Source organism: Bactrocera neohumeralis, chromosome 5 (assembly GCF_024586455.1).
Source record: "Bactrocera neohumeralis isolate Rockhampton chromosome 5, APGP_CSIRO_Bneo_wtdbg2-racon-allhic-juicebox.fasta_v2, whole genome shotgun sequence".
NCBI lineage: Eukaryota > Metazoa > Arthropoda > Insecta > Diptera > Tephritidae > Bactrocera > Bactrocera neohumeralis.
In genome coordinates, this window is record NC_065922.1 from 43,062,321 (window position 1) to 43,077,497 (window position 15,177).

At 37.1% G+C, this 15,177-nt stretch overlaps 2 protein-coding genes across 4 annotated transcripts in view; both read left to right on the top strand.

Annotated features, from left to right (window-relative positions):
* Nucleotides 1-15,177, top strand: part of LOC126760570 (uncharacterized) — a 439,995-nt gene that overhangs the window by 201,628 nt on the left and 223,190 nt on the right. The gene's annotated exons all lie outside the window — the stretch shown is intronic.
* Nucleotides 1-15,177, top strand: part of LOC126760577 (G1/S-specific cyclin-D1) — a 113,769-nt gene that overhangs the window by 32,280 nt on the left and 66,312 nt on the right. The window lies entirely within an intron of this gene.

The following is a 15,177-nucleotide window of genomic DNA, read 5'->3' on the forward strand; positions in this document are numbered from 1 at the left end:
TTTTTGAATCAGAATACTGCTATCAATTTTTTATATCGAACTAAATTTAACTTTGTTTTTCTATTTATAAAAACTTCATCCTTTTTTATTACATTTAAACCTTTTTGTTCACTTACATTTATTTGACAACTAATTAGTGCAAACACTTTCTGAAATAAATATGAAAGTACTATATACATACATACATATAGTATGTATTTGCCCCTAGCCTTTCAAAATGCTCTACTCTATACACAGACATGCAAACAAATGCTTATTACACTTGCCATTTCGCAAAAGCTAAAAGCTAAAATTAACGATATTTATAACATTTGCCTCATAATCGTCAGAAAAAAACCCTCTTGATTAACCCCTGAGTGCTTACTTAATATACTAAGTTGCTATAAAGAATTGTGATAATTTTTAAACTCGTTGTCTGCTTCTTCTTAATACACATACATACAAACAATTTAACTCAACTCGCCTATACATATATATTATATGCTGTGCATGTGTGTTTATATGCATTTCTTCGAGTCTTCCTCGTACCTTGCTGCCCAGATGTCCAAAAGTCTATGATTTCAATTATAATGCGGCACCGACGAATGCTCGTAGACCGACGACGGGCCCATCTACATACAAACAGCCATATATAGTATGCACATGTACCCCATAGCCCCGCTGGACAACCCCTTTGTGAGCAGAAAATAAATAAATTTATACATATTTATATATGTATGTATGTATGTATGTGTATATAAATAAATAAACCGCATGTAGATAAAAGCGCGATTACACTCCACTCCTTCCATTGCCATTACTTTTATATACCATATATGTGCACTTATTTATATACATAATACCGTATATATAAAGCATATATACATGTACATACATATGTATAAATTATATGTACTGAAATTGGGGAAGCGCCCACCACTGTATGGGTGTGCTGTTTCCAAAAAATATTCGCACTGTGGCCTTGAACGTTTCGTTATAACATGTATTCTGTTTAGACGAGTTCATTCTGTTTCCCACAACAGCGCTACATGCTGTTCCCCAACTCGTCTGTTGGGGGGCTTGTGTTCACTCAACTTTTGACTTTGCATTTTGAGTTGTTTGTGTTTTTACGAGCGTAGTGTCGAATTTTATCGTATGAGTGAGCTTTCGCGTACTGTAGGCTCCGGCTATTTTGGCAATTGGCTCGTTCGTTTAGTTTGAGTGGTGCGGTTTGTTTGTTGTTCGTTTGATATTCGTGTATGATTGACTTGTGTGACCGCTGAGTTGGTTGATTCGGTCGCGATTGCTGTCCGGTCAAACGATCAGCTGTAGCTTTGTTGGGGATCGTTGGGGAACGCATATTTAGTACGATTTCTGCTCTTCTCAGCATTTGTTGTTTTTCTAGTTGTGGTGTTATATCGCCGCTCTTATAAGTTCCGACTCGCCACAAATTTGTCGGTCTGCCTGCCATTTGGCTACACTGTCAGTCCTCATGGTAATTTCAGTTTGGCATTGCCAATGTCGAACTGCTGAGTGGATGGGCTGTCGAAGAGTTGTACATACATACATATGTGTGGCTGTCTGATCATAAATCGCTGTTGTCTGTTGTTCTTTTCGTGTCTTTATTATTTTATTCTTATTTTTTGTTTACAAATACAAATGGATTCATTAGCTTTTTTGCAAGTTTTGTGTCTTTTTCGCATGGCTTCCTCTTTTGTGAGGTATTGCTTTGTGTGACCACTTACTTGTATATAGTGCGTAATGCGTACGTTCGTATACTATTGTATTATATACATACATACTATAAATTATGTACATATGTTTGTATGTATAAGCACTGTGATTGTATTTTTTGTTTGCTTGAATATATGAATTTAAGTATTTGGGTCTACTTTCGGCAAAATCGCTTGCCATTTATAAACTATATAGATACAAATTATACATACGTACATTTCTAAGTATATATTACATTTTTCTAAAACATAGTATCAAAATCCTCATGGGAAAACGAATAAAAATTCGCAATCTTTTGCTAATAATTTTATATTATTTAATATTAAAAGATTTGTTGCTTTTGCGAAAGTCATTTCTTGCCAGATGTTCATAGTTTTGAGATCAGGAGGAATATATAGCGCGTATTGCTGACAAAAATCACTAAAATCGTAAAAAAATTGGGAATAAAGTTTGTAACGGCGTCATCTAACGGAAGCTTCAGGCAATGTATTGTAACGACGGAGTCGAGTCGTAGGAAGTAGGTGTTAGTTATTTTACTACAGCAGAACGTAGTAGGTTACCTGATTGCACAAGAACTGGAATTCAGTGATTTTTAAACCGCTAAGACTTACTTCAGCGATCTAATCCTTTTTCGATCTGTGTTTTAAGTTACCAATGAAAAGGTTTGGTCTTCTACAAAACCTGAACTTTATAGTTAAAAAATAATAATTTTTAGAATAATTAGCGATTTCTTTTTGGTTTTAGTCTCAAAGCTGTGTCATAGTTCAAAAATTTCCACTTAACAAAAAAGGTATTTCAATAAATTTATATACATACATATGTATGTATTTATATACTCGTATTATATTCAGATGCAAAATCTTAGCCTCAAATCCTAAAAAAGTACGATGTAAAGCTTTTTGGAACTGAATCTGTTGTTGGCGTTCGATTTTAACTTAGTCTTTGTTCCAGATCTATTGCTGATTTGTAACATCTTTAGAATATTGTTCTAAATTTTCAAATTGATCCGGGTAATAGCCTTGAAAAGTTGAGCACTCGAGATCAGCTATGTATATCAGCTGTAATCTCTCTGATGGCTTCTGCTCTCTTGAAAAAAAAAAAAAAAAAAAAAAATACATGTAAAAGTAACAACAAAGTTATCGAGTTGAATTCGTGCTAGATTAAAACAGTATAGCCGTGTTTCCCAAAACTTTCTTTTCAAAGTCGGCTGTCAAAAGTTTTAGTGAACCACTCAACCAATCTTGATGAAATTTCTCACAGGTCTTCGTGATATTATTTACCAGGTCTTGGACAAAGGATTTTTGTTTTTTTAATTGTAATTATTATAAATATATATATAATAATAAATATAATATGTATTTTTTTAATATAAAAAAAAAAGCTTTGGAAGGGGACAAAAAGACACGTTTGCTGAAGAGCTAGAGAGTTATAACATTCCATTGAAATTTTGTAAAAAACCGTTAAACACGGTTTTATGTATAAAATGTCAGGATTCATGGTTTTCTATGTCCAGTCTCCATAAAAATGTGTAGAATGAGAAATGTTTGCTTAAATCTAATTTATTTTCCGTAAATATATATAATTCTATATACATATACATACATACATATGTATAGGTATATGTACATATATTTAAATTTTAATTTGCAAATGTGCGCAGTGGTCCATTTGCCATTTTGCCGATTTTTTTTTGCACTTTTACGTTTTTTTTCTTTTTTTTCTATTTTTTTTTTGGTTATGTGTATGTTTGTATGTTTGTATGTACGCCAGTAAAGAGAAGAAGATGTATGTGTATGTGGGTATATATTTTCCTTAAATTTAAATGTGCGTCGCATTGTCAAAATTAAGACAAAAAACAATCTGGCTATTTGGCCACACATAAATAATACTAGATAATAGCCGCGCGGAAGAAGACACGTACAAAGGTATATGTGTCTGCCTGTACATACATACTTATACGTATGTAAGTATTCGTGCTCGTAAACATCAGCTAATCCAGCTTGCCTCTCTCGCCGAACATTTAGCTGCGATTAGATTGTTGTGGAGAGGCTTGTGTTGTTGTCTAGAGGTTTATGCACTCTGCTTGTTTTACGTTCACCGTAAGCATGATTGATGGATTTACAAACATTAATTACTTTTTTCTTAATTTTAATTACATTAATTTCTTCACTTATGGTTTCTGAAGATATTGCTTTCATGAAAGGGAGCGTTAGTTAGGCCGAGCATGCCCAAAACTCGCAGCAAAATATTTTTATGATTTTCAGACTTGAATTGCAAATAAAAGCTAATGATGAAAATTATATATTAAATTAAAGAAAAAATATGAATTTTGTATGTCAGTGGCAAATCATTTTATAGGCACATTCGGGAGCCGATTAGCAGTTGGCAATTATTAAGTTTTATTTTCTATTTGCCTAAAAAAATCGCCAGTAAAAATGTTTACGTGTCGTGAAATGCTTGTTTTTGGTAATATCAACTCACTTGATAATTTGCAAACGATTATGTCGTTTTAGAGCTTTGCCAAAGTCATCCTTTGGGCCCACAACGTGCTTCTCCATTTCTTTGTCTCTCTGTTTCGTAATGTTGCTTTTGTTCTAAAACACATTAATTGCAGCAGTTCAGCAGCCTTTAAGATTGCTTCCACTGGAATTGTTTAATTACATATAAATCTACATATATACATATATATATAAACACACAGTTAGCCTATTTTGTTCCCACCAGGGTAACTTCTCACTCAACAGATTTGCATAGCTGCCGAAAACGTGAGAGTTTATCTAGTTCTTTGTAAGTGTATACATACATACATACATATCTATTCTTTGAGTAGCGAATTCACGCTTTTGATCTCCACTTTGTCATTCCCATCATCGTTCCACCAATTGCTTTTAACCGAATGCTTCAGTGCGAAAATGATGATTTAAGAACCTATTAAAAATTTTAATAAGCCTGTCTTTACTCATATGCGGACAGGTGCGAATCTAATTTTCTACTTTATTAATGATTATTCAAATTTTCGTCTATATCGTGCTTATTTTGGTGTTCGTAGCTGTATTTTAGAACAAAATAGGAGTGGAAGTCTCCAGAGCTTAAGCGCGTGAAAAAAACTGATTTATGAGTTCATGACTTTGTAGCTCACAAAAATGTAAAAACCCGAGTGGAGAAAGGGGTATAAGTGATTTTTGCATAGATTTCATTTTAGCAATTTCCCATGAAACCTATTGTCGCAACTCTATTTTTAAACATCGGAAACTTAACCGATCGTTTGCAAGTCGAGAAAAGTGTGAAAGCATAAAAAATATGTGTTTCCGTTAGCAGCACCGTTCAAAGGTAACGGGTTCGTTAAATTGGAGCTCGATACTCTTTTTGCTATTGTAGCAGTTATGAAACCTTGTTAAGTGATTAGAAATTGAGGATTACTGAAGAATAATTGAAATAAAGATCACGACAAAGTCATAACATGCTTGGAATGTATTGCTCGTGAAGTCATGGAAAAGTTGACGAATGAAAAGGAAGAATGGAGAGTATTGTAGTGTCTCAATCTTTAGGTTATCTTCAGCGTGCACTAAGAGCAGATACAGGACCGTTCCCACGACAGTCGGATCTATGCAACCGGTACGGACCCGGATTTTTATCCGGCCAGGAACGCGAGGCATATTTCTGCCGCTGCAACAACAACGACCTTTGCTGTTCTGCTCCAATAGAACACAGACATTATTGCGGTTACCAGGCTTTTCAGTCTTGTTTCTCTTATATTCACATATCTCGAAGTCCATACTTAAGTAATATTGCAGAAAAGTTTGTACTGATATTATTTTATATGAACTGGTGGGTCCAATAGTTGTTACAGTTTCCGCGTACTTGGAAGGCAATCACTGCGTTTGCAGCCGATCTCAATGTCGGATCAAGCAAGGAAGACTTCTAAAAAAGCTTACTAAAAACCTTAAAGAGTAACTTAAGGCGACTATCTTGAGACCGATCAGCGGTAACTGTGTTCTCCAGAAGTTCTATTATTGACTCAGTCGTAGAGCGGCCGATATTAAGATAGCTTTATGGAAGGTTTAGGCTTACGACTTTCGAATACCGTTCAAATTTTTCCAGATAATTTCTCATATATGAAATATATTTCCGGCAACTGTTCAAACTGATTTTTTTTGTCCATTTTTTTTTGAGTTGTTGTCTTCCAATTTTTTTTTTTTTTATTAATATTTACACACGGCCTATCATACTTGCCTAAGACCTCTGTGCAAATAGAGTGGAGTAAGTAACCTCGTGACGACCCGCAAACGCCGACGCCGACGCCAACCGCGACGTCGCCTTCCCATTCAAGAAATCGACCATTTGGTGTTTCGGTTTGATTTTGGTTGGCGATTTATTTGTGGAGGGGCAATGGCTTTTGCTGGCTCTCAAGCCAGCCGGCGAGCTAAGTGAAGCTCTTTGTTTGAAAGACTGTCGTAGGCTGGAAAGTGTTTGGGCTCAAAAGGCATTTACATTGCCTTATGTGAGCTTTTATTACTTTTTGATAATGTACTTGTGTGTATGTATGTGTGCTTGCGCTTGTGGGGGTGACGTCGAAATATCATCTGCCTTTGCTTTGAAGGCGTTTGCAAGCTGTCGCTAAGCAAATATTTGTTACAACAGTTATAGATAGAATTTGAGTAAGCCCAAAGACGCTATTGCCTTTGTCGTTGTTGTTGTTAAGTATGTGGGTTATGTGACATTATTAATATTGCTGATTAGAATTATTGCTTTGTTCAATTGCTTGCAAATTAGCAATGTAGCAAGCTTATCTCAACGGCCGTATATACATACATATATGTACATACATATGTGTATACATTGTATATTAGTAATTGTACATGGACATTTGTATATTTCCGTAATTGTCAGAAAAAATGAATGAACATATGATTGCATGAATGAATGCCTGCGCCGCGATAAACTTTGCCTCTTTCCGTTGCAAAATTCAAAATCAAAAACAAATTCGAAAACAAGAAAAAATGTCAACTTCGGCTGCATCGAAGCTATTATACCCCTCACAGGTGCATTTCTTATAGTATACAAGGGTAAAAAAAATATTTTTGACTTGATTTTGATTTATCAGTTTCTATGGCAGCTATATGCTAGAGTGGTCCGATTTGAACATTTTCTTCAGAGCTGACAGAGTCACATTGGAAAATAATCTTTTCCAAATTTCGTGAAGATATCTTGTCAAATAAAAAAGTTTTCCATACAAGGACTTGCGTTGGATCGATCAATTTATATGGCAGCTATATGCTAAAGTGGTCCGATCTGAACAATATGTTCGGCGCTTGCAGAGTTGCCACGGATAACAATACGTGCCAAATTTCGTGAAGATATCTTGTGAAATAAAAAAGGTTTCCATACAAGGACTTGATTTTCATCGTTTCGTTTGTATGGCAGCTATATGCTATAGTGGTCCGATATCGGCGGTTCCGACAAGGAAGCAGCTTCTTGGGGAGAAAAGTACATCTGCCAAATTTCAGATCGCTAACTCAAAAGCCGAAGGATATACAGAGACATCTGGACATGGCTGCTTCGACTCAGCTCGTCACACTGATTATTAATATATTTTTTAAGGGTCGCTATCGTTTCTCTCTGTTCTAAATGTTATGCGCTTCATGGCAGACTTAATCTACCCTGTCCAGGGTATAAAAATACAACATGCAAATACATATGTACATACATTTGTGTATTGCACGAAGCACGTCATTTTAAAGTCTATGCCTTCACACACATTGTCGACGGAGGAAACGTTAATTTTGTGACTTTTTCACCAGTGTTCTGTTTGACAATTTTATTTCCCTGTTTTATTTGTGTCACTTTTTTCAGTTTTTGTTTTTGTTATTTTTATTTTTAATGCATTGAGGTCAGTCCGTAGCTTTCGCTCGAATTTCTTTATTTGCTGCAAAACAGTAAAAATATGTTTGTATGCGCACACATACATGTACATGCAAATAAACCATACTTCCTTGCCTGTCTGTGCCATGAGCTGCCATATGCAAGTCCATGCGCAGAGTGTCTTCATTTAGATTTTGCAATTTTTTTTCGCAAAAATGAAAGAGAAAAGTAAACGCAAAGTATATTCAGCGCACACTGCTTTTGCTTCAGATTTTTAATATTTTTGTATTATTTATTTTTTATTTAATTTTTGATATTTTTTTCCTTTTGCGGCTGCATCTCCGCTTGCAAATAAATAATAAATAAATAACTCACAGCCAACACAACAAACGCGTTGCGAATTCTTAATGACGGTGGCGCGCAGCGTAGGCATACAGCAACAAAAAACAATAACAACAACAATAGCAACAATGCGTAAATGCTGCGCTGCTACTGAATGCCAAAATGTCGTTGAATTGATGGGCCGGAAGTTGAATTTGTGCAATGTCGTCTTTAGTGTTTGAGTTGGTGTTTTGCTGCTGTTGCGCTTTATTTGTTTGTTGCTATTGTATGCTGTATGCCGTATGTTTTTATTACACTTATTTGCGCTACTTGTTGACTTGTGTTTGCGGCGCGCAATCTCTGCAACGGATTTTCGGGAAATTGCCAAACGGAAGCGTCGTCATTCTATATATACACATGCACACACACACACATGCTAACAAAAAACCATGTATACATATCTATAGTGGCTTAGTAGCAGAACCGTTACAGCTTGTATGTGCAAACAGTTTCTTCTGAAGTACTCTCCACCCACAAGTAGGCGTTAATGGGCTGTGTAGACTTTTGACCAACGCGCGCCAGCGCCTAACGCTGTTTGGTTACCCTTTCGTAGAGTTATCGTTGCACTAATGCACACACACGTTTACACAAAACCAAAACACACACACACACACACAGCGCGCGCACCGGCATCTGTAATGGCTTAATTGTCGGCGAACATGCAACAAGTCGTCGAAACCTTGGCTTTGTTTACCTTTTCAATGGCAGCGACAGCAGCAAGTAAAGCACACCACGCCACCGCACGGCACCGCACAGCCTAATAGCAATAGCTGCCTATCGAAACTTCAGCAGCACTCGGCATTAGCCGCACTGCGCTCCAGTAGTTTGCTAATGATTCTTCTGGCAGGCGCGCGCGCACCGTGCCATTTCCATTTCTGATGCTTGAATGTTGCTGCCGCTTCAATTAAATGCACTGCAGTTCGAAGCGTCTTACCTTGTTACGTGCCTTTCTGCATGCCATGCACGTTGGCGTAGGTTCAGGTTGAGCCCCTTTTCGTTTCGATCGCATTTGGCTGGGGTAGGGTGGCGCGCTGATCATGAGCATTATAGCTAATGTGGCAGGCCACCAATTGCACGGCGGGTGCATTAATGAATTCTTAAAGGGGTCCAAAGGCGCAATTATACATTAAGTGTATTAGGCATTGTGTTGTAAGTGTTGTTTGGTCAGAAAAAAACATCATAAACCGTATAAAAATAGATTAAAAAGGTAGTGTCATTGACACCTAGTGGGGGAAGTTGCGCTGTGCTTCGGTGTTCTGCAATGATAGCTCAACACTTTTAATACTGCTTATTTATTTAAATATATTATTCGATTTTCCGTAACGGTATTTTACTTTTATGTTTATTATAAAAAAGAAGTTTAAGCAGGTAGCAATGCTATAATCTCTGAGCACATTGTCCATATCAAACCACTACAACATAAGTTAGAATGAATTTTTTTTGTAAATTCGAAATCTCTTGAGCTCCTAAAATAAGTAACTAGAACTAAATTGTTTTTATATTTGAAGTGATTTTGGAAAAAAATTCAATGAGACATTACAACATGCATTGATCTACCGAAAAAATTTGCATAAACCTTGCCTACATTTCGGCGCAGTGAGTTAAAGCAAATTCTTTTTAAAAAGGCATCGTTACAACTTAAAGTTGATGTAGGGAATCCTAAGCAGCACAAAGCTCAATTTTGATTGTTTTGATGAGACGTTTTTTGCATTTTAGGTGACGATATGTACATAGATATCCACAAAGCTCAATTTTGATTGTTTTGATGAGACGTTATTTGGCATTTTAGGTGACGATATATAGATATAGCCGCGGGAAACTTATAGTTTCGAGAAATCTTCGTTTAAGGGGCTACACCAGTGTGTATTTTTTTTTTGCTTTTTCAATAGTTTATATTTGCAAAAATATCCTGTGAAATCGGCAAGCTCGTATCTTGAATAGTTTTTGGATGGCAGCGTTCTAAAGAGCGACCGCTCGCAGGTATAAATTGTTGAAACTTTAAACGCGTTTTTCTCGAAACGACAATTTTCAAAATTGCTGACAACATAACTCAATGACAAATTGACCGAAGCACTGAGTATTGTTGAATAAATTTACTATACAATGACCGACGATCTTTTTGATTGGTTGAAAATTGTCAATTTGGCATTAAAAAAATAATAATTTTTACCTAAAGAAACGACATTTTTTTAGAACTACGCCATTTTTAAATTTTGATATTTTTCAAAAATTGTAGGTCATTGTATGGGAAATATCTTTAAGTTTAATAAACTTTTTGAATGTTTTTGTTTCAGCTACTCATTCTGTCGGCATCATGTCAGCAGTTTTTTTTTGGCACCTCCGAAGTCAGCACATAACTCCGTTATTTTTCAATAGTTTTGTAAAAGAAAAATCTTAAAGTATAGCTGAAAATATACCTTATTACGTCCAAAAAAGCTCGAAACATTCAATCGAGTATTTTCTTTTAAAAAAATTCACGAAAATCGCCTAATTTTTCATGCGTTACACTGGTATAATTCCTTAAAGTTGAAAATTTCAATTATTTAAAGTTACTTTTTTTGATTAAAAATATATTTCACGTTTTCATTTTATATAATATATTTCACTTAAATACCTACACTTCACTAATTCGTTACATTGCACATTTATTTCATATTATAAAGTGCAAAAATAGCTTTTATTCAATATTTGACTTACTGTTCAATTCTATTTATTTGCACAATCACAAAACGGTTGCATGCTGACAAATAACCAGTGTTGCCATCCTAATATATTTGCAACCAAACGAAAATAAGACAAAAAGAAAGATGATGCACCGTAAAATAATTTTGCATATTTCTCTGCTCTTGAGAAACCAAGGTATTAGATGGAGCAGTGTTCTTGTTTTTTTAAAGCGCGATCGTAGGCCTCCAATGCAGAAAGGAGATCTGAGTAAAAAACTAATAATATTTTATTTGTTTCCTGCCATTGTGGTATAATCTGTTTACTTATTTCTTTCGGTTCATTAACAAAAGTTGTGTCGGTAAGGTAACACTTACTATTTGTCAGTTTGCAACCCTTTTGTTATTGTGTAAATAAATAGCATTGAAGAATAAGTTAAATATTGAGTTAAACTCATTATAATAGGAAATAAATGTGCACAAACGAATTAGTGAAGTCTGAGTGAATATATTTTATAATCTTGATCTGGAGAACCTCCTCTATCCGCTCAAACCCATTTCAACCCCAAGAACTGGGGACGGTATTCTAATGTTCTTCTTACAAACATTATTTTTAAACAATATTTTCGATATTACAAACCATGGTTAAGTCCATTATGTTCTATGAAGTCTTCATGTGGTGGAGGGCTCTAGAAAAGAACACACTTGCAAAACACCTTGAGAGCGTTCAACGTTCGGCACTCATCAGCATGTGTGATGCACTAAAGCCCACTCCAATCATGGCAATTAATGCCATCTTGCACATAGTACCCGACATCGTCGGAAGACGTATGGTTGAGAAAGTTGCTATCCGACTCTAGAGTATCTGGGTTCTTAAAGGAACACGTATCTGAACACTCGGATATCCTTACACACTTTGACTTGAAAGGATCACTTAGATCATGGAGTTGCCAAACCGAACTTTGGCGGCTCCTTTTCTGCGAATATATCAACGAGGGAGTTGTGGGTGGAAAAAAGCCGTTGGAGAAGGTAGGTTTAAGGATGGGTCGCAGCTTGGTGGAGAAGGTTGGTGGAGGGGTTTACTGTCAGGAGCTCTCTATCTACTCCAGCTTCAGACTTCCTGACTATTGCAGTGCCTTCCAAGCCGAGGTTGCAGCCATTAAGGTAGCATACATCTACTGCTCCGGAGTGTAGCCTGCTTCAGAGAAGTGACCATTCGCGTAGACAGCAGAGCGGCGATACTAACCTTGAACTCATTAACAGTGCTTTCTGGGTTGGTCGAGGAGTGCCTAACCTCGATATCAATAGTATCGAGTGTTTTTGTGATAAGACTGGTATGGTGCCAGGCCATAGCGGAATTGCAGAATATTGCAAAGCTGATGAGCTAGCAAGGAAAGGTACCCTAGAGCCGCTATCGGTAGAATGGGAGCGAGTCGGTGCTCCCGTATCCTCTTGTGTTAGTAGATAGCTGCGCTTCGAGGAAGCTTGCCTAGCGCTGAGCCACCATCGATACATGCGCTGTCGCAAAAGCCTTTTCGTCCTAGATCAATCGCAAGAGATCAGAGCCTCTTCTTAAGTGTGGGGCTTTTAGCAGACCATTGTCCTATTGCCGTCCATGCTGTAAGTTTGGGAATATACATATACATATGTTATAAATAGATGAATTAAAAGAATTGAAGTTTTTGTGAAAGAAACCTTAACGATTTGTAAAAATTACTTTTGTAAACAAAATAATTTTTCTGCTTGTTTACCGCATGACTTTATCCCCGCCACGCTCTGTGCGCAACACCCTGTATACGATTTACCCCATTTCCCAGCTAATGCGCACCTTCTCAAATCACTTCACTTACATTCTTACTTAACCAAATAGAGTAATCGGCGCGCTTTAACCCACAAGCGTGCATTAACAACAACAACAACAACAACAACAAGAAAAAATAAACATTGAATATACTATGATTACACGGCTATGAGAATATAAGAAAGTAAAACCGAAGCGTAAAACTAATTATGAGATACCTAACTGATTGCATGTTCCACGGCAGTGCACTTGCAACACAAATATAGCGAACAGACCTGCCCTGCTGTTGATGAATGGTAGGGGAATAAAAATAAAAAACATGTATAAATATAGAAAAAAATTAATAGAAATAAAAAGAAAAAGCAAAAATAATAAATGAAAAGAAAATCAAAAGAAAAATTATGAATCATAAAAAGAAAAATAAGCTACCAATACAAACACTCGCCAGCAGTAAGTGCTGTACTAGCTGCCCCTCAAATTTACCGCGCCTCAGGTGCTTCAACTGATCGTTGCATGCATTTATCGACGCTCCCCAGCACCCACAGGCGGCATGCGCGCAGGGGCACGGCCCTAACATATATTTATACTTCTTTGTATGTATTACTTATAGTTCTTTCGCCAGACTTCACTGGTTTTCCAAGCCTTAACTTAACTCAACTCAACTCAACTTAACTTAACTTAACTTAACCCCCGTCGACTCCCATTAGCAATGTTGTTTGCCAAAGTATTGGAAAAGTGTCAGTCTAAGCACACACACATGTACATACGTGCTTAAGTGTGTGTGTGTTTGCTATTGCAGTTGGCATGGATTTCTGCAATTGTTGGCTCGCTGGTTAGTACGCAACGTTATGTAAACGTCATTAAGCCATTCAAAGTGTTGGTGCTGGCGCTGTGCAAGCGTATCGCGTCATCGCGTCTGCTTTGTTTGGAATTCGGACATAACGCGCTAAACTAACTGCTTAGCTAGCATAGTTTTATTGCCAAGTCTATGCTAGCTTAAGCTTCGTTTGTCTTCTAATGTGCGTGTATTTGCTGTCAAGCCGGAAATTGATTTGCTAATAATTTTCTTTTTCGGAATAGGAAGTAGTAAATTGATTTGTGCGGTCAGTGGAAATAAGTGGCGGACGATAAGGTTAGAAATGGCTAAAGCGCTAAAATGTTGCCGCGAAAGACGAGGTTTCGCTGAGAAAATTATTAACAAAGTGTTTCGTAAATTCATTTGAAAGACTAAGTGATCTTTACCACCGAAGCTAGCGTGGATTCAGCAATCCAATGACACAATTTAAGGCTGTCTTCTCTGATCCGAAAAGCTGGTCTAAAATAATTTTTTTAAAGGAACAGCATTATCTCCTGAATCGAGCTCAATTCGCTACTTTTATCATTGTCATCATATATACATTTGCGGATAGATTTTAGACCGTGAGCAGCGAGGAGTCATTGAAAGTAGTCCTAGATGCTCATTTTCCTTTGAACCGCTGAAGAAGTCCCACTTGGGGAGCTTTGAGAGGACTGTACAGTCTTCTTGAACCTCTTGGATGAACGTCACCTTACTTGGGCAGTGGATTCATTCAAACCCTTTAAGTCTCCGGCCCCATCTACATGAATTGTGTTAGATTAGGCCATGTTTCGAAGGCTAGTTACATTTATACTGACAGCTTGAAAGAGCTTTCACGTCAGTGCAAAGGATTTCAGGCCCATTAGCCTATGCTCGTTTCTATTGAAAACGTTGGAGAGACTAATGGATCTATATATTAGAAGCAGAATACCGAGGGGTAAACTTTATCAAACGCCTGTTGATAAGGTGAAATACCTGGTGCTTATTTTTGATAGAAAGCTTTCAAAGAGACCAAATTTTGAAGAGAGATTAAAGAAGGCATCGGTTGCTTTATATGTGTTGCTGTATAGGAGCTATCGGCTGGCTAAGGTGGGGAATCTCACCAAAGGTAATGTTTTGGTTCTACGAAACCGTAGTCAAACCAAACATGTTCTATAGTGTATTCGTCTGTGGAGTGCGCTCGAAAATACTACAATTGCTAAAGAATGGCATTAAGGCTCATGAAAGCTGGATATAAGAAGGGGTCCGAACAAGGCACGCTTAGTTTCTCTCCAACTTCAATTTCATTCCTGAAAACTTGGATTACTGCGTCGCAGACGCCACTACGGGCGGTTTCTTCTCTGCTTACATACCGACGATAGAGATGTGAATGGGGAGAAGTCGTTGGAGAAGAGGCGCAGTAAGCTTTTTCACGGATGGGTTGAAGGTAGAAGGAAAAGATGACTGGAAACTTCCTGAAGGGAACTCTCCGTTAGACTTAGCTTTAGACTACCGGATTACTGTAGTCATTTTCAGGCAGAAGTAGCTGCTATAAGCTGGCGGTAGACTGCTACGAAGTGCAGCCTCTTACTAGGACTCTTCGACAGCAGAGCGTCAATACTTGTGCTGAGCTGCATTCAAAGTTAGTCAAGGAGTGCATGTCGCCAGTAGAAATAACATCAAGCTACTTCAACATGAGGTTTGTTTGGGTGCCTGGTCTTAGCGGAATGAGCTTACCAGATTGGGCATCCTTTCTTGACTCGCATCGGAATCGGGCCGAGTTGGAGCAGCGCGTAAACTAAGCGAGCAGAGAAATATAAATCGAAGACGGCTAATAACTTTATGTTCATTATAATATTAATGTAGTCAATTATGTGGCAAATACTGTATTTCCGTAATGGAATGCATTAAGCAAATAACAGTGTATTTTCTATAATGGTCACAAT